This window comes from Oncorhynchus tshawytscha, linkage group LG04 (genome assembly GCF_018296145.1).
Source record: "Oncorhynchus tshawytscha isolate Ot180627B linkage group LG04, Otsh_v2.0, whole genome shotgun sequence".
Classification (NCBI taxonomy): Eukaryota; Metazoa; Chordata; class Actinopteri; order Salmoniformes; family Salmonidae; genus Oncorhynchus; species Oncorhynchus tshawytscha.
The window spans coordinates 52,001,599-52,020,916 of NC_056432.1; the positions used below are offsets into that span (position 1 = coordinate 52,001,599).

The window sequence follows — 19,318 nt, forward strand, 5'->3', positions numbered from 1 at the left end:
TCACTTGATCCATCGCGGATCCGATCCGATGGAGGACGGTGGTGTGGTGGAGAACCCGTTCCTCCATCGATGGGAGAGGGTTGGCTGGTTGCTGATTCTGATTCTGTAATGCTCCGGGTGTCGTGGTTGTGGAGTCAAATGCAGGAGACAGAGAGTGAAATGCTGTGCGTCTTTAATAGCACCAACGCACCACAGGGTGCTCACAATAGTTACGTTCCCAAACACAGGGAATCAAAATGTACAACGGAAAAAATCACGACGAGGCACTAACACGTACCTCTACAACAGAGCCGAAGGTTACACTGAAATAATCCCGCACAACAACCAGGCGGGCCGGCTGTCTAATAAAGACAAACTAATTAAACATAAACAGGTGCTACCAATAAACATACAAGGAGGGGGAGGAAAGACAATCAGTGGCAGCTAATAGGCCGGTGACGACGACCGCCGAGCGCCACCCGCCCGGGAAAGGGAACCACCCTCGGTCGGACTCGTGACATTACTAGACTGGAATGCTCTTTCCTCTGGTAAGTGTGACTAAGGTTGTTGGCTGGTATTTTTATATTGGTGTTTCAGAAATTCTGTGTAATCAGACTTGCTTTCTTCCTCGCCAAACGTTGACAATTACAAAAAGTGAGAGGAACTTTTAATCTGGTAGTATATGATGAAGCTTTGATGGTATGTTGCCTCTATCTGAGAAAGGGTGAGTGTGAGTAGGATGCTGTAAATCTGTCTTCCCAAGAATGGCCTAGGGGGTATACTACAAAGCAGGGTGAGTTAATGAGTTGGCCAGCTAACTTTGATAAACAACCATAAAGAACTACAGATTTTGCGGTTCCTTATGAAAGCTAAATATAGATATGTGTTTTTGGTTCTGAAGTCAAGTACACCATGCCTATTTCAAGCTTCTCTTTCTACACAATGTGAAAGTTATTTCAGAATATTTGACCAAGTTAGCTGGCTCACTCATTGAGGCTGCTTTGTAGCATACCCCTCTGGAGGGCATATAGGGTAGAATGGCAACTGACAGACATCTGTCTCCTCTAAGCCAGAGGTTAAGTTGAGCATGTCAGTCTGTCGCCCCTTTCATTAAAACCCCATTATAGTGCAGCTAATGGAGAGTTAACGAGGACAAGATCGGCGGCTCGTCCTTCAAGTCTGGCTCAGGGAGACTAATCGCTGCCTGATTCCCTGTCTGGGAGGATGGGACTGGAAACGTACACCGTACGAATCGACTGACGATTGGGAGTCCGGACCACAGGCAGGAGCCCTGGAGGGTCGAGAAAGAGAGATAGAGAGTGGGAGAGAAAGACTGTGCATAGACAGATAAAGAGAACAAGTATGGTGCTCAGTATGGTGGAGAGAGGAATGTCTTTGTAGTGTATCACATCTATTGTTTTCTTCAGTGATTGGTTGTCTTTTGCTTTGTGAATGCATTTCTGTCCCAACAGGTCCAGGTGCCCGTTGACTGAAGAAAGTTCCCAACCAACAGATCACTGTAAGTACAGTGACCATTCTCTGTAACGGTTACAGAAATGGTTTACTTTTTTACATGTGGTTGTTTATCTACCTGAATGCAATGAATGAAGTCGCTCTGAATACAATAGTCTTCTGAATGACCAAAATGTTCTTGTAAATGTAAAAATTAACAGTTGCAACGTATGCTGGGTATTATCCTAATGTACTACGCCCCCAAAACAAGACAAACTCTTTGACCAAACTAAATTTGGTCAGTTCATTTCTACATACATGAATGAATCTGGTGCACATCAAGTATGACCATATATGACCATATACAGTGAGCTACAACATTATTTGGACAGTAGCTAGGTTTCCATCCAATTGGCGACAGATTTTCATGCAAATATTTTAAAATCTACATCAAAACAATATGCATGTTTTCCTACCGGAGATGTGTTTCCATCTAATTGACTTGTTGCAGATAAAAGACTGTGTGATGACGTACTTTACAGAAAAATACATTTTGCATTTAAATTCCCATGTACCGAATAAAAAATACAAGTTTTAAACTCAAATGATGGCTTTCTCTCCTAAAACATTGTGTTATATAGTGTGTGTGCCCACTCTTGTATTAGCATTAACACTCTAGCAAAAAACCATATCTGTACGCTGTTGGCTGGAGCGCAAGTATAGCCTAGATTATGAGATTATTATTATGGACAAAAGAGCAAGATTAATTTGTCAAACATGTCATCGCGTTTACTTCGATCTGATGGTTTTTTAAACAATATTTACGCATAAAAGCGGTTCCACCGTCATTTCTCGTATTATTCATTTTACCAACACAAATAGATCCCACCTTGTCCAGCATATTTCGTTTTGTCAATTTGTTTTGTTTCCAACTGGCCTGTCATGAAATATTTTATCCGACATGTACTGTACTTTATTCACACAAGGAGGTTGGATGGAAACCTGGTTACTGATAATTATTTTGTTGTTTTGGCTCTGTACTCTAGCACTTTTGGATTTGAAAGGAAACAAGGTTAAAGCTGTGTGGTTAAAGTTCAGACGGTCAGCTTTAATATGAAGGTATTTTCACCCACATCGGGTGAACCATTTAGAAATTACAGAACCTTTTGTACATAGTCCCCCCATTTTAGGGGACTAAAAGTATTGGGACTAATTCACTACTTTGTCCCAAAGTAGTCAAAAGTTAACTATTTGGTCCCATATTCATTGCACACAATGAATACATCAAGCTTGTGACTCTACACATTTGCTGCTTGATTTGGCTGTGTTTCAGATTATTTTGTGCCCAGTAGAAATTAATGGCCAATTTTAAGAAACCTGATGAGTGAGAAAGTTACAGATGCACAAATATCAATGCTAACCTATATCAAATATCAATGCTAACCTATATCAAATATCAATGCTAGCTGTTATTGTAATGGTGAGAGGTTAGCATTTCTTGGGGGTATGATGTGTGTGTTCCTGTAACTTCACAGTGCTAGAGGTGTGACTACAGACCCTGGTTCGATCCCGGGCTGTTTCACAATCGGCCGTGATTGGGAGTCCCATAGGACGGTGCAGAATTGACCCAGCATTGTCCGGGTTAGGGGAAGGTTTGGCCGGGGTAGGCCTTCATTGTAAATAAGAATTGACTGTTTACCTGTGTACCTGTTTGATTCACTTCAACTTAGGCGTGGTCCATCTGGAATTCTTGGCATGTTCAAACTCTATAACACCATAGTGCCCTGATGCGAGAGTTAACGGAGCGGCCTGTTGATTACAAACAAAATAGCAAAAGCAACTTTGTTGCATTTTGTAACTCAGGAATACATCTTCGGTCATCATAGAATAGACGCATCGTTCAAAGCATTTCTAAACAACTGGTTGCAGATCAGAGCCAACCTGGATACTAAGGAAATCCTGAGGGAAATCGACGAGTATCAACAGCTTTATCCTATGGAGGAACAACATACTCCATTGTGGAAAGATACCTCACAAAAGAACTCTAACCCGGCAAAAAAGAAAGAAAGACAGATTCATCTACAGACACAGACAATTGACTTACTGTTGAAGTAGAGGCTAGTGCTTTTGCTGGAATCCATTCAACACTTGAAAAGTTGTGTGAGGAGGTAGCAGGGCTGAGGGGGAGTTTGGAGTTTAGCCAGAGTGAAATTCTCTTGCTCCAAGGAGAAAACAAGGCACTCACATCCAAGGTAAAAACCCTAAATTCCAACATGTATTCTCTACTCAGGGAAAACAGGGTGATGAGGGAGTCGCTACTAGCCATACAAAGCCATAGCATGCGTGAAAATCTAATATTTTCTGGGATTCCTGAAGACGCATCCAATAATCCAGAGGGGGCAATCAAAGAGTTCATGCAATCCGCATTGAAACGTCCTCTAGAGACTGCAAACAAGGTGACTTTTCACAGAGTACATAAACTTGGAGCTCGGAGCGACAAGACCAAGGGTCCCAGACCTATCATCATAAAATTCGAACACTACCAACAAAAGGAGCTGATCAAAAGCAGAGGAAGGGAGCTACAAGGGTCCAAATCCAGTCTCAATGACCAATTTCCACGGGAGGTAAACCAACGTTGCAAGAGACTGTATCCTGTACAGAGACAACAGAGGGAGAGGGGTAAGTGTTGTCACTTTCTCATTGTGGACTCACTTTTTATAGATGGACAGCTCTACTGAGACAGCTCCATATCACCATGCATGGCTGTATTAAATTCTACGGTGATGTCAGGTTATGAAAACATAAACAAATGGGAACTGTAAAAATATGTGAACAATAGGAAGTTGATATGAACACACGCACTCAATTACATGCTCACTTGCACATATGGACTTATACAGACGCACTTGATCTCTCTCCTCTCTCTCCCCTCTCTCTCTAGCGTTAATCACTTTTCTATAATTTAATTTGTTTTTTGTTCGTCTATCTTTTCCATGTCATTGTCTACAAGTTTACAACAAGCAAGGAGAAGATATCAGAACAGGGACGTTGTGGAATAATAACAAACTGTACAGGATATATTTGTACTTTAGTGAAGCCGTCTCTATAGTAATGCAAGATCTCTTTCATGATCATGTGAAACGTCAATTACTACGGAAATGCTGGGATGTGTTTTTCTCTGAAAATTATGTTCAAGGTAATTATGATGCAACTATGATGGTGATACGATATGGATTACAATTATCATCCTGAATACAAAGGCTATACACATTTCATGTTATACACATAGACACTCATCCATGGAAATTGGCTGGGTTATTATTTATTTGGACATCAGAATTATAGTTTTACTCTAATCCAGGCATCATACACACTCTCACTAAATCACATCCAATATCATACATATCAACCTAATCAGATTTACTACACACATAATATCTTGACCCAATTTTCTAACTTATGTGGCTTTGGCTCACAGGCAAACAGGCAAGGGAATAAAACAAATATTGCTAGAACCTGTTTCTCGAATTCTAAATATCAGATATTTGAAATATCAAATTTTGACTGTCTTAATACCTCTTATGAGAGTAACTTTGCATGCACTAATTATGGTCAAGTTATACTGAGAATAGTATCTAGTTATGGTAAGGTGTGAAATAAGTATAGCCAGTTATAATTGTAATGGGTTAGCAGGTTATAATTATACAAAAAAAGAAAATCAGTCTTTACGTGGCTAAAAGAAAAGGAATATAACATATAATGTTTACAGGAAACTCACTCTACATCGTTAGATGAAGTGGCGTGGAAATTGGAATGGGGTAGTGAAATCATTTTCTGTCATGGACAAAGGAACCCAAAAGGTGTGATGATATTAATTAACAAAAAAATGATCTGAATGTGCAAATAGTCAAGAATGATTCGAAAGGAAGGTGGATCTTTTTGAATATGAAAGTGGACAAAAAAGAGATTTGGATCATTAACTTATATGGTCCAAATCAGGATGATCCATACTTTTTCAAAAATATTTAGACCAATTTATTGAATTTACAGGCAACAAATGATAAAATCATTATGGTGGGAGATTATAACACAGTGTTAAGTACCTCAATGGACAGTAAAGGAAATCACTCTTCAAACTATCATCACCGTGCCCTTAAGGAAATCACAAATATTATGGACACATTAGAAATAATGGATATTTGGAGACTAAAAAACCCAGACCTAATGTCTAATTGATCATGAGAAAACGCTAAAGAAGCAATAAAATTGTTTTTATTGATCCTTTAATCTGAACAACAGTTTTCAGCTGTGCTAACATAATTGCAAAAGGGTTTTCTAATGATGCACTGGCCTTTTAAAATGATAAACTTCGATTAGCTAACACAACGTGCCATTGGAACACAGGAGTGATGGTTGCTGATAATGGGACTCTGTACGCCTCTGTAGAAATTCCATAAAAAATTCATCATTTTCCAACTACAATAGTCATTTACAACATTAACAATGTCTACACTGTATTCATTTTCAATTTGATATTGTAATGGACAAAAAATATGATTTTCTATCAAAAACAAGGATATTTATAAGTGACCCTAAATTTTTGAATGGTAATGTACATCGAGGAGACTTAATCAAGCTAGTCATCTTGACTACTTTGTCTCTTTCTCATTTACATCAAAGGTTAAATAAGTTTTAATAGGAGACAGAATGTGATCAGATCATCATCTAATTGGCCTACACATAACTCTTACAGAATATCCACATGGACGGAGATATTGGACATTTTATCAAAGTTTACTGGAGGACAATTTATTTTTAACTAAGACAAAATTATTTATAACAGCATTTTCCAGTATAATACACAGTTGAATTTGGAAATTTACATACACTTATGTTGCAGTCATTAAAACTCATTTTTCAACCACTCCACAAATTTCTTGTTAACAAACCATAGTTTTGGCAAGTCATTTAGGACATCTACTTTGTGAATGACACAAGTAATTTTTACAACAATTGTTTACAGACAGACTATTTCACTTATAATTCACTGTATCACAATTCCAGTGGGTTAGCAGTGTACATACCCTAAGATGACTATGCCATTACATTCTTTGGGGTATTTAGTAGAATATGCATATAATTAGTAGATTTGGATAGAAAACACTCCAAAGTTTCTAAAACTGTTTGAATGATGTCTGTGAGTATAACAGAACTCATATGCCAGGCAAAAACCTGAGAAAAAAATCCAACCAGGAAGTGGGAAATCTGAGGTTTGAAGTTTTTCAACTCAGCCCCTATAGAATACACAGTGGGATATTGGTCATGTTGCACTTCCTACGGCTTCCACTAGATGTCAACAGTATTTAGAAACTGGTTTGAGGGTTCTACTATAAAGAAGGGGCTCATAAGAGGTCTGAGTGAGTGCCACAGCCTCAGTTTCACACGCTCACGTGAAAGGTAGCTACGTTCCACTTCATTTCTGAAGACAAATGAATTGTCATGTTGGAATATTATTGAAGATTTATGTTAAAAACATCCTCAATATTGATTCTAAACATCGTTTGACATGGTACTACGAACTGTAACGGAACCTTTTTTGACTTTTTGTCTATTCCTAGTGAAAGCGCGTCATGAATGTGGATTACTGGACTGAACGCGTAAACAAAAGGAGCTATTTTGACATGAATTATGGACATTATTGAACAAAACAAACATTTATTGTGGAACTGGGATTCCTGGGTGTGCATTCTGATGAAGATCATCAAAAGTAAGTGAATATTTATAATGCTATTCTGACATCTGTTGACTCCAACATGGCGGATATCTGTTTGGCTTGATTTGGGCTCTGAGCGCCGTCCTCAGATTCTTGCTTTTCAGTAAAGTTTTTTTGAAATCTGACACAGCGGTTGCATTAACTTCTTGGATATAGGGGGCGCTCTTTTAATTTATGGATAAAAAAACATGCCCGTTTTAAGCGCAATATTTTGTCACGAAAAGATGCTCGACTATGCATATAATTGCCAGCTTTGGAAAGAAAACACTCCAAAACTTCCAAAACTGCAAAGATATGATCTGTGAGTGCCACATAACTCATGCTACAGGCGAAACCAAGATGAAACTTCAACCAGGAAATGGGCAGAATTTTTGAAGCTCTGTTTCCCATTGTCTCCTTATATGGCTGTGAATGCGCCGGGAATGAGCCTGCCCTTTCTATCATTTCTCCAAGGTGTCTGCAGCATTGTGAGGTATTTGTAGGCATATCATTGGAAGATTGGCCATAAGAGACTACATTTACCAGGTGTCCGCCCGGTGTCCTTTGTCTAACTTGGTGCGTAATCTACAAGCTGCACGCAGTCATCCAGTGATTGGGAGGAGAGAGGAGGCTTTCAACGAACGATATATCATGAAGAGATATGTGAAAAACACCTTGAGGATTGATTCTAAACAACGTTTACCATGTTTCAGTCGATATTATGGAGTTAATTTGGAAAAAGGTTCGGCGTTTTGAAGACTGAATTTTCGTGTTTTTTTTGGTAGCCAAACGTGACGCACCAAACGGAGCAATTTCTCCTAAAAAAATAATCTTTCAGGAAAAACTGAGCATATGCTATCTAACTGAGAGTCTCCTCATTGAAAACATCTGAAGTTCTTCAAAAGGTAATGATTTTATTTGAATGATTTTCTGTTTTTTGTGAAAATGTTGCCTGCTAATGCTAATGCTAAATGCTACGCTAGCTGCGCTAGCTGTTACACAAATGCTTGTTTTGCTATGGTTGAGAAGCATATTTTGAAAATCTGAGATGACAGTGTTGTTAACAAAAGGCTAAGCTTGAGAGCTAGCATATTAATTTCATTTCATTTGCGATTTTCATGAATAGTTAACGTTGCGTTATGGTAATGAGCTTGAGGCTGTATTCACGATCCCGGATCCGGGATGGCTCGACGCAAGAAGTTAATAAGGAGAAGTGTATCTATTATTCCTTGTATAACACTTGTATTTTCATCAACATTTTATGAGTATTTCTGTAAAATGATGTGGCTCTCTGCAATATCACCGGATGTTTTTGGAACTAGTGAAAGTAACGCACCAATGTAAACTCAGAATTTTGGATATAAATATGAACTTTACTGAACAAAACATACATGTATTGTGGAACATGAAGTCCTACGAGTGTCATCCGATGAAGATCAAAGGTTAGTGATTCATTTTATCTATATTTCTGCTTTTTGTTACTCCTCTCTTTGGTGGGAAAATGGCTGAATGCTTTCTGTGACGAGTTGCTGACCTAACATAATGACATGTTCTGCTTTCGCCGAAAAGCGTTTTTGAAATCAGACACTGTGGTTGGATAAATGAAAATGTTGTCTTTAAAATGGTGTAAAATACTTCTATGTTTGAGGAATTTTAATGATGGTATTTCTGCTGTTTTGAATTTGGCGCCCTGCAGTTTCACTGCCTGCTGAGAGGTGGGATGCCCACGTACCCTAGAGAGGTTAAACAGCTTGGAAAAAGCGTCTGACAGAATAATTTACATCATTTGAGTCAATTGGAGGTGTACCTCTGGATGTATTTCAAGGCCTACCTTCAAATTCAGTACCTCTTTGCTGGGAAAATCAAAAGAAATCAGCCAAGACCACAGAATAAAAATTGTAGACAGCCACAAGTCTGGTTCATCCTTGGGAGCAATTTCCAAACGGCTTAAGGTACAACGTTCATCTGTACAAACAATAGTACACAAGTATAAACATCATGGGACCATGCAGCCGTCATACCGCTCAGGAAGGAGACGCGTTCTGTCTCCTAGAGATGTAGGTACTTTAGTGCAAAAAGTGAAAATCAATCCCAGAACAACAGCAAAGGACCTTGTGAAGATGCTGGAGGAAACAGGTACAAAAGTATCTATATCCACAGTAAAACAAGTCCTTTATCAACATAACCTGAAAGGCCGCTCAGCAAGGAAGAAGCTACTGCTCAAAAACCGCCATAAAAACTCAGACTATGGTTTGCAACTGCACATGGGGACAAAGATCGTACTTTTTGGTGAAATGTCCTCTGGTCTGAAGAAACAAAAACAGAACTGTTTGGCCATAATGAACATCGTTATGTTTGGATGAAAAACAGGGAGGCTTGCAAGCCAAAGAACACTATCCCAACCTTGAAGCACGGGGGTGGCAACATCATGTTGTGGGGGTCCTTGCTGCAGGAGGAACTGGTGCACTTCACAATATAGATTGCATCATGAAGTGGGAAAATTATGTGGATATTTTGAAGCAACATCTCAAGACATCAGTCAGGAAGTTAAAGCTTGGTCGCAAATGGGTCTTCCAAATGGACAAAACATATTTCCAATGTTGTGGCAAAATGGCTTAAGAACAACAAAGTCCAGGTATTGGAGTGGCCATCACAAAGCCCTGACCTCAACCCTATAGAAAATCTGTGGGCAGAACTGAAAAAGCGTGTGCGAGCAAGGAGGCCTACAAAACTGACTCCGTTACACCAGCTCTGTCAGGAGGAATGGGACAAAATTCACCCAACTTATTGTGGGAAGCTTGTGGAACGCTACCCAAAATATTTGATCCAAGTTAAGCAATTCAAAAGCAATGCTACCAAATATTAGTTGAGTGTATGTTGAGTGTATGAAAGACATAAAAGCTGAAATAAATCATTCTGGTGGTGGTGATCCTAAAACAGGGAATTATTACTAGGATTAAATGTCAGGAATTGTGAAAAACTGAGTTCATATGTATTTGGCTAAGGTGTATGTAAACCTCAGAATTCAACTGTATGTATTCACCGCCTTTGCTATGAAGTCCCTAAATAAGATCTGGTTATTCAGAAGTCACATAATTAGTTAAATAAAGTCAATCTCTGTGCAATCTAAGTGTCACAAGATCTCAGTATATATACACACCTGTTCTGAATGGTCCCAGAGTCTGCAACACCACTAAGCAAGGGGCACCACCAAGCAAGCGGCACCATGAAGACAAATGAGCTTGCCAAACAGGTCAGAGAATAAAGTTGTGGGGACGTACAGATCAGGGTTGGTTTATAAAAAATAATATCATAAACCTTGAACATCCCATGGAGCACCATTCAAGCCGTTATTAAAAATGGAAAGAATATGGCACCACAACATATCTGCCCAGAGAGGTCCGCCCACCTAACCTCAAGGACCAGGCAAGGAGAGCATTAATCAGAGAGGCAACAAAGAGACCAAAGATACTCCGATCTCCACTTCAGGGTTATCTGTCCATAGGAGCACTTTAAGCCGTACATTCCACAGAGCTGGGCTTTATGGAAGAGTGACCAGAAAAAAGCCATCGCTTAAAGAAAAAAATAAGCAAACACATTTGGGTTTTGCCAAAAAGCATGTAGGAGACTCCCCAAACATATGGAAGAAGGTACTCTGGTCAGATCAGACAAAAAATTAGCTTTTTGGCCATCAAGGAAAATGCTATGTCTGACGCAATCCTAACACCTCTCATCACCCCGAGAATACCATCACAGTGAAGCATGGTGGTGGCAGCATCATGCTGTGGGGATTTTTTTAATCGGCAGGGACTGGGAAACTGGTCAGAATTGAAGGAATGATGGATGGTTCTAAATACAGGGAAATTATTGAGGGAAACCTGTTTCAGTCTTCCAGAGATTTGAGGCTGGGACAGAGGTTCACCTTCCAGCAGGACGATGACCCTAAGCATAATGCTAAAGCAACACTCGAAGGGTTTAAGGGGAAACATTTCAATGTCTTGGAATGGCCTAGTCAAATCCCAGACCTCAATCCAATTGAGAATCTGTGGTATGACTTAAAGATTACAGTACACCAACGGAACCCATCGAACTTGAAGGAGCTGGAGTAGTTTTGCCTTGAGGAATGGGAAAAAATCCCGGTGGCTAGATGTTCCAAGCTTATACCCCAAGAGAATTGCAGCTGTAATTGCTGCAGAAGGTGGCTCTACAAAGTATTGACTTTGGGGGGGTGAGTAGTTGGGGGGGTGAGTAGATATGCTTGCTGAAGTTCAGTTATTTCTTGTTTGTTTCACAATAAAAAAATATTATTTGCATCTTCAAAGTGCTAGGCATGTTGTGTAAATCAAATGACAGTAACCCCCCCTCAAAAAAAATCTATTTTAATTTCAGGTTGTAAGGCAACAAAATAGGGAAAATGCCAAGGGGTGAATACTTTCACCAGCCACTGTATGTATCTCTTTTATTAACTTTTAACTTTTTTCTATTTATCTACCAATGACCTTACGCTTTGCTTATGGCTTCAAATGCCCTGCCCACTTCACATCATTCCTCCACCTATGCAACGATAGCCAATCCAAGCCAGGAGCCATGGATAGAAAAGAGCAGATACTCTGAGATGCCCGCCACGAAGACTAATCTACTACTACTATTTTCTTCATGATAGCTGTCAGTTCTGAAGCTACTAAAAAAGCTCACAGAAGTGCAAGAGGCAGACGGGAGCTTTTATGTTCCCTACTGAAATCTCTGTTATGCCATTGTTAATTGGAAATAAACATTTTGAATGTGATGTGGTGCTTTTTTCATCAAGTTGGATGAATTAAGTAGAATAGCTCCAACTGACATAATATAGGTATTTGTTCCAGTTGTGTTGAAACATGGTTACAATCTGACAATCATTTCTAATTATTATTTCTCAATTAAACAGTGTTTGAATAACACAAATAAATTAAGAAAATCTGTAATAATAAGATCGCATAAAAATGATTAAATTTGGTCTTATCACTGTCCAACAGTAGATCCAAATACTCTGATATACCCAGACATACTACAGACTGTACTATTCAGAGCAAAAGCCCAGTTCGCAGATATCTCACTGCCTCATAGGTTAATTTGAGCAAAGCAGGAAAAATCTCTCCCTCTGTGCGATCTCGTAAACATTTCTGGCCTGTTAATGGATTACTATGCCCTACAGGTGGAAGACCTTTAATTACTGGATAACGAGCTGATTCCTGTTAATTAAAAGACAGGATTAGCCGGTATGTGGGAGGGATGAAGGGAGGGATAGAAGAAGGGGAGAGTCACAGGAAGACCAGCTCAAGGTGACCTCTGACAAAAAACATGCAAACAGCAAACACCGCAGCCACACAGAGACACATGAAAACAGATAAAAATGCATAATGTATTTGTCACTGTCCATTTCAAAATGTCTGTGTGGCCCTGGCCCAACAAGACACATGCAGTACATTACATTACAACAGGTAGAGACTTTTTCTGCAGATATGATGCATTACTAGAGGTGCTTGCTCCTTGTCTTATTACAGTTGTGAGTTACATATTTAAAAGGAACTTTATCCCTAAATCTACCCGTTGACCGATGGTTAGTTAAATGGTTAGCTTGGAACTCTCGCTATAGTATCTCCCTGATTTTAGAGCTTGAACACCATTAAGTACATAGGCTCTCAGAACATGAGCTTTGTGCAGTAAGCTTCCTTGGTTGTTTTGAAATCTGGCTGCAGAGCCATGACGTTTAACCAAGGATTCCACTCTAGTCCCTGCACCTTTCCCCATTCCTCCATTATACTATACCATGATGTTGCTCACTCTCTCTCTCTCTCTCTCACACACACACACACACACACACACACACATATCCTCTCTTCATCCCGTTTCTCCTCTCTCACACCCTCTCTTTTTCCATCTCTCTTTTCACAGTGGGGTAAATCACATTAGGCTCTAATAGGCAGCTTAGATGAGCACCCAAAGCACCACAGGCCATTACCTACTCCATTTTAAGAAGATCTATTCAGTAATAACCGCCGGTTACTGGAAATTAAGGCACCTGCCTTCCGGCGAGGGTCTGTAATGTCCGTGGAGATTGGGAGATTATCAAGTCTTACTGACGCGGCTTCACTGAGGAAGCAGGAAAGTTGAAGAGGGGGAGAGGAAAGAGGTGGCAGAGGGAGAGCATGTGTGAGAGTGTGCAGGAGATAGAAAGAGGGTCAGATAAAGAATGCACACACACAAATGAAAATGCCATAGTAAAATATATCTATTCAATACTTGGTCAGATAAATAATTTTTATTTTTTCATTTTATTTATTTGATTTCAGCTTTATTTAACCAGGTAGGCTAGTTGAGAACAAGTTCTCATTTACAACTGCGACCAAGATAAAGCATATTAGTGTGAACAGACAACAACACAGAGTTACACATGGAGTAAACAATAAACAAGTCAATAACACAGTAGGGGAAAAAAGAGTCTACATTGTGTGCAAAAGGCATGATGAGGTAGGCGAATAATTACAATTTTGCTGATTAACACTGGAGTGATAAATGATCAGATGGTCATGTGCAGGTAGAGATACTGGTGTGCAAAAGAGCAGAAAAGTAAATAAATAAAAACAGTATGGGGATGAGGTAGGTAAATTGGGTGGGCAATGTACCGATGGACTATGTACAGCTGCAGCGATCGGTTTGCTGCTCAGATAGCAGATGTTTAAAGTTGGTGAGGGAGATAAAAGTCTCCAACTTCAGCGATTTTTCCAATTCGTTCCAGTCACAGGCAGCAGAGAACTGGAAGGAAAGGCGGCCAAATGAGGTGTTGGCTTTAGGGATGATCAGTGAGATACACCTGCTGGAGCGCGTGCTACGGGTGGGTGTTGCCATTGTAACCAGTGAACTGAGATAAGGTGGAGCTTTACCTAGCATGGACTTGTAGATGACCTGGAGCCAGTGGGTCTGGCGAAGAATATGTAGCGAGGGCCAGCCGACTAGAGCATACAGGTCGCAGTGGTGGGTGGTATAAGGTGCTTTAGTAACAAAACAGATGGCACTGTGATAAACTGCATCCAGTTTGCTGAGTAGAGTATTGGAAGCTATCTTGTAGATGACATCGACGAAGTCGAGGATTGGTAGGATAGTCAGTTTTACTAGGGTAAGTTTGGCGGTGTGAGTGAAGGATGCTTTGTTGCGGAATAGAAAGCCGACTCTAGATTTGATTTTAGATTGGAGATGTTTGATATGAGTCTGGAAGGAGAGTTTACAGTCTAGCCAGACACCTAGGTACTTATAGATGTCCACATAATCTAGGTCGGAACCATCCAGGGTGGTGATGCTAGTCGGGTGTGTGGGTGCAGGCAGCGAACGGTTGAAAAGCATGCATTTGGTTTTATTAGCGTTTAAGAGCAGTTGGAGGCCACGGAAGGAGTGTTGTATGGCATTGAAGCTCATTTAGAGGTTAGATAGCACAGTGTCCAAGAAAGGGCCAGAAGTATACAGAATGGTGTCGTCTGCGTAGAGGTGGAATAGGGAATCGCCCGCAGCAAGAGCGACATTATTGATATATACAGAGAAAACAGTTGGCCTGAGAATTGAACCCTGTGACACCCCCATAGAGGCTGCCAGAGGACCGGACAACATGCCCTCCGATGTGACACACTGAACTCTGTCTGCAAAGTAGTTGGTGAACCAGGCAAGGCAGTCATTGGAAAAACCGAGGCTACTGAGTCTGCCGATAAGAATATGGTGATTGACAGAGTCGAAAGCCTTGGCCAGGTCGATGAAGACGGCTGCACAGTACTGTCTTTTATCGATGGCAGTTATGATATCGTTTAGTACCTTTAGCGTGGCTGAGGTGCACCCGTGACCGGCTCGGAAACCAGATTGCACAGCGGAGAAGGTACGGTGGGATTCAAGATGGTCAGTGATCTGTTTGTTGACTTGGCTTTCGAAGACCTTAGACAGGCAGGGCAGGATGGATATAGGTCTGTAACAGTTTGGGTCAAGGGTGTCTCCCCCTTTGACGAGGGGGATGACTGCGGCAGCTTTCCAATCCTTGGGGATCTCAGACGATATGAAAGAGGTTGAACAGGCTGGTAATAGGGGTTGCGACAATGGCGGCGAATAGTTTCAGAAATAGACGGTCCAGATTGTCAAGCCCAGCTGATTTGTACGGGTCCAGGTTTTGCAGCTCTTTCAGAACATCTGCTATCTGTGTGGGAGGGGGTCAAACTGATACATTGTGTTCCCTCCTAGACAGGTGGGTTTCCTCTACAAACCCAAATAAACTACAAACCCAAAGCAGGTTGGTACACCTCACTGATTTTACATTCCACACCGCCAAATCATTGCCCTCAGCAAGACAATAACAAGTTGTTAGCACTTAGGCTATAACCTCCCACTGTGCACAGACGTCAGTTCAACGTCTAGTTTTATATTTGGTTGAGATGTCAACTAATGTGATTTCAATTTGATCAACAAAAAATGTCATCATGTCATTGGATTTAGGTTAAAAGTTGGGTGCGAAAAAAACAATTTCCATACGGTGATGACTTTTTGCAAATCCAATCAGTTTTCCACGTTGATTCTACGTCTTCTCATTGGATTATTTTGTTGAAATGATGTGGAAACAACGTGGATTCAACCAGTTTTTGCCCAGTGGGCTTAATACCTAGGCTAGGTTGCTGTAGATGTCCTTGAGCAATCACAAAAACAATGAGACCAGCTAAAGCCCTGTGAATCCTCCCTCTAGATGTAGTGAGAAATTGTGTTGATTATATAAACATCTCTACCTAGCTCCACCAACATTTCTCAGTCCAGGGCCCCTATCAGTTAATTCTCACACTCATCAGCTCCTGCCTGACCTTTGGCCTGAGGACTGATTGCTTACCAGCACAAATAATCTTTATTCATCCCTTCATCCCTCTCTGTAAACCTTTTGTCTTCTCCTTCTTCATTCTCTCCATCTCCTCCCCATAGCCTGGCAAACGAGAGGTGTCCCAGACAAAAGGAAAGAGAGAGAGAGAGAAAGGGAGAGTGTTTCTGCTGTCCCAATGCCAGGGATTTGTGTGGATCCTAATTGAGACAGGTTATACACAGTAAATATGGAGATGCAGTAAAAAAGGTTATTCGAGAGAATAGTGGAAGTACTGTAGCCTGCTATAGAAAACAGCAACAACCAGACAGCTGAAACCTAGACAATCTTCCTATGGCTTACACCTATCAGGTCCCTGTGGGGAATTTCCAGTAAATCACATTCAACACACGAAAACTCTCCCATTCCATTTCTGACTTTCACTCTCGATTTCTCATTCTGTCTTGTTCACTCTCTCCCTCTCCTCTCCCCAATCTCTCCCCTTCTCGCCCATGCATTCCACCCACACACACACACTGCTTCTGACTGCTCTAACCACACTGTGAGTATCTGAAGGTGATGCCTCCTTCTCCTACCCATGTGTGTTGGGTATTATGTGAGCATTGCCCTATTGCATTATACAACAGCGAAAGTGGTTCCTCCACTCCCCACTGTGGTCTTTCTTATTTTCTCTCCTCTCAGTGCATCTCAGACTCTGCAGACATTGTGATCCAGTATGTGCTGATTATGCCAACTCCCCACTAGACTACCGCTTCCCAGCAGCAGCCCCGCTGTCTCCCTGTGCCCTGGAGGTGGAGGGGAAGGGAAGCAGACACATTGTCAAGGCCCAACATACAGTAGGAGTGGGACTGAGGCTGAGTCTCAAGTGTAATCCTATTCACTATAGTTAATTACTTTTAACCAGAGCCCCTACAGAGTTCTGGTCAAAAGTAGTGCACTAATCGGGCATGGGGTAGAAAAGAACTGATTTACTTGTGCAACTGTGCAATTAGAACCAGCTAGTCTATGCCTAATCAAGTGTTCAATGAGGATTGATTTAGAGTGTCTGATCCAGTCTCCATCAAAGGTTTACTGAGTGAAGCTGATCATTAGGCATTGATTGAGTATGCCTTGTCTTTAGAAAATGGTTGGTCTAAGGTTGGGACTATACCACAGGAGGCTACTGAGAGGAGGATGGCTCATAATCAGTGGGAATCCGTCGTTCATGTTTTGAGACCCACATTGTTTTGAGCCCCACCTGTTTTGCATGTTATTTTGGCATAAAGACATTTCACATGTCAGTTTGCAAACGATGTAAAAAAAAAATATAGCATTGAGTTAATAAAGCTGCATACAAACATGGTCTCTTTTTTGTTTTCTTGAGTAAGGTCGCTTCAAAGTGCAGGTGTTTCAGCCTAGCTCAGTGCTTTCTGTGGTGGTGGGGCAAGCCAGCAGAAAATATGAGCTTTGTGCCGTGATTGGCTCAGTGTTCTGTCACTCGTGGGGACACTACGTCACCGCCAAGTATAAGGTTAGACATAGAAAATTCTAGCCCCTTGGGTGCTGCCACAGAGTTACATTAGAAGTGCCCATCCAAAAAGGTTGAAGGTCATTGGACACAGATAAAATGACGTCAAACCACGTTATGTACAGTAGCTTAGATTGGACTGATCATGTCAACATCATACTTTCCAAATCTTAGCTTGTAGTCATCATCATGAATCCAGTCGACAATCTACAGGCAAATCCTTTTAAATCCTTGTCATATGAAAATAAATAATGGAGAGAAATCAGAAATGAAACGTATCGGTGCTCATCGGCCATTGGACATAAACATTACGCAAGTTGGAAATCGCAAATTCAACAATGATTGGTTTGGAAGGAATCAGTGACAGTGGTCGTGTGGTCCCAAATTTGGGATTAAAGGGCTCATTTCTCTTTAAAAATGATAAACATTGGCCATGCAGTCAATGAAGCATGATTTGTGCTGCGCTCAAAACTGTTAACTCGGGAAACGGCGAAAACTTGACATCAGTGAGTTCAAGACAACGGATAAAACGAGCTACGACCTGAAGATCAATGACGTCATCATTATTCGACCTTGTTTTTTCCAAGTTGTGTTGAAAGCACCATCATTCCAGAGAATGCCAGACTTTGATGACAGAATTTGCCCACGAAGGACCACTGTGAGTCCAAAAATGTATTGTATGCTGCTGCATAAATGATGTAATATGCCAGGGAGATATGTATACCGTAGCTAAGAAATAAATACTAAGTGTATGTTGTGTAATAAGCTGTTAGTGAGAACACTGTAAGAATGGCCCATGTTCTGAATTCTGTCGCTGGACATTTCAAAAGTGCTAAACAAAAGTTATATTGACTACACTACCGGTCAAAAGTTTTAGAACACCTACTCATTCAAGGGTTTTTCTTTATTTGTACTATTTTCTACATTGTAGAATAATAGTGAAGACATCAAAACTATCAAATAACACATATGTAATCATGTACTGTAGTAACAAAAAGTGTTAAACACTATTTTATATACAAATATTTTCTTCAAATAGCCACCCTTTGCCTTGATGACAGCTTTGCACACCCTTGAATAAGTAGGTATTCTAAAACTTTTGACTGGTAGTGTACGTCCGTCCTAACTCGCTCATTAATGTCTTAATCGAAATTATGGATTGTTATCCGCTTGTCGTCCCCTTACGCCATAATTTGTACATCTCAGTTGTCATTAGAAACCGCATTTGTTTAAGCAAGTCAGCCATATCAGCAGTGGTGTAAAGTACTGAAATAAAAATACTTTAAAGTACTACTTAAATCATTTTTTGGGATATCTGTACTTTACTTTACTATTTATATTTTTGATAACTTTTACTTTACTACATTCCTAAAGGAAATAATGTACTTTTTAGTCCATACATTTTCTCTTACACCCAAAAGTACAAGTTACATTTTGAATGCTTAGTAGGATAGGAAGATGGTCCAATTCACGCACATATCAAGATAACATTCCTGGCATCTGGAGTCTGATCTGACAGACTCATTTAACACAAATGCTTCATTTGTCTGAGTTTTAGAGTATGCTCCTGCTATCCGCAAATAATACAAAAAACTTGAAAATGGTGCAGTCTGGTTTACTTATTAAGGACTCCCAAGTGAGTTATACTTTTACTTTTGATTCTTAAGTATATTTTAGCAATTACATTTACTTTTGATATTTAAGTATATTTAAAATCAAACACTTTTAGACTTTTACTCAAGTAGTATTTTGCTGG

The 19,318-nt window shown here is 40.4% G+C and overlaps 1 pseudogene; it reads right to left on the reverse strand.

The window, feature by feature from the left end:
- Positions 1-1,172: 1,172 nt before the first annotated feature.
- LOC121846316 overlaps positions 1,173-19,318 on the reverse strand; it is a 62,481-nt pseudogene continuing 44,335 nt past the window's right edge.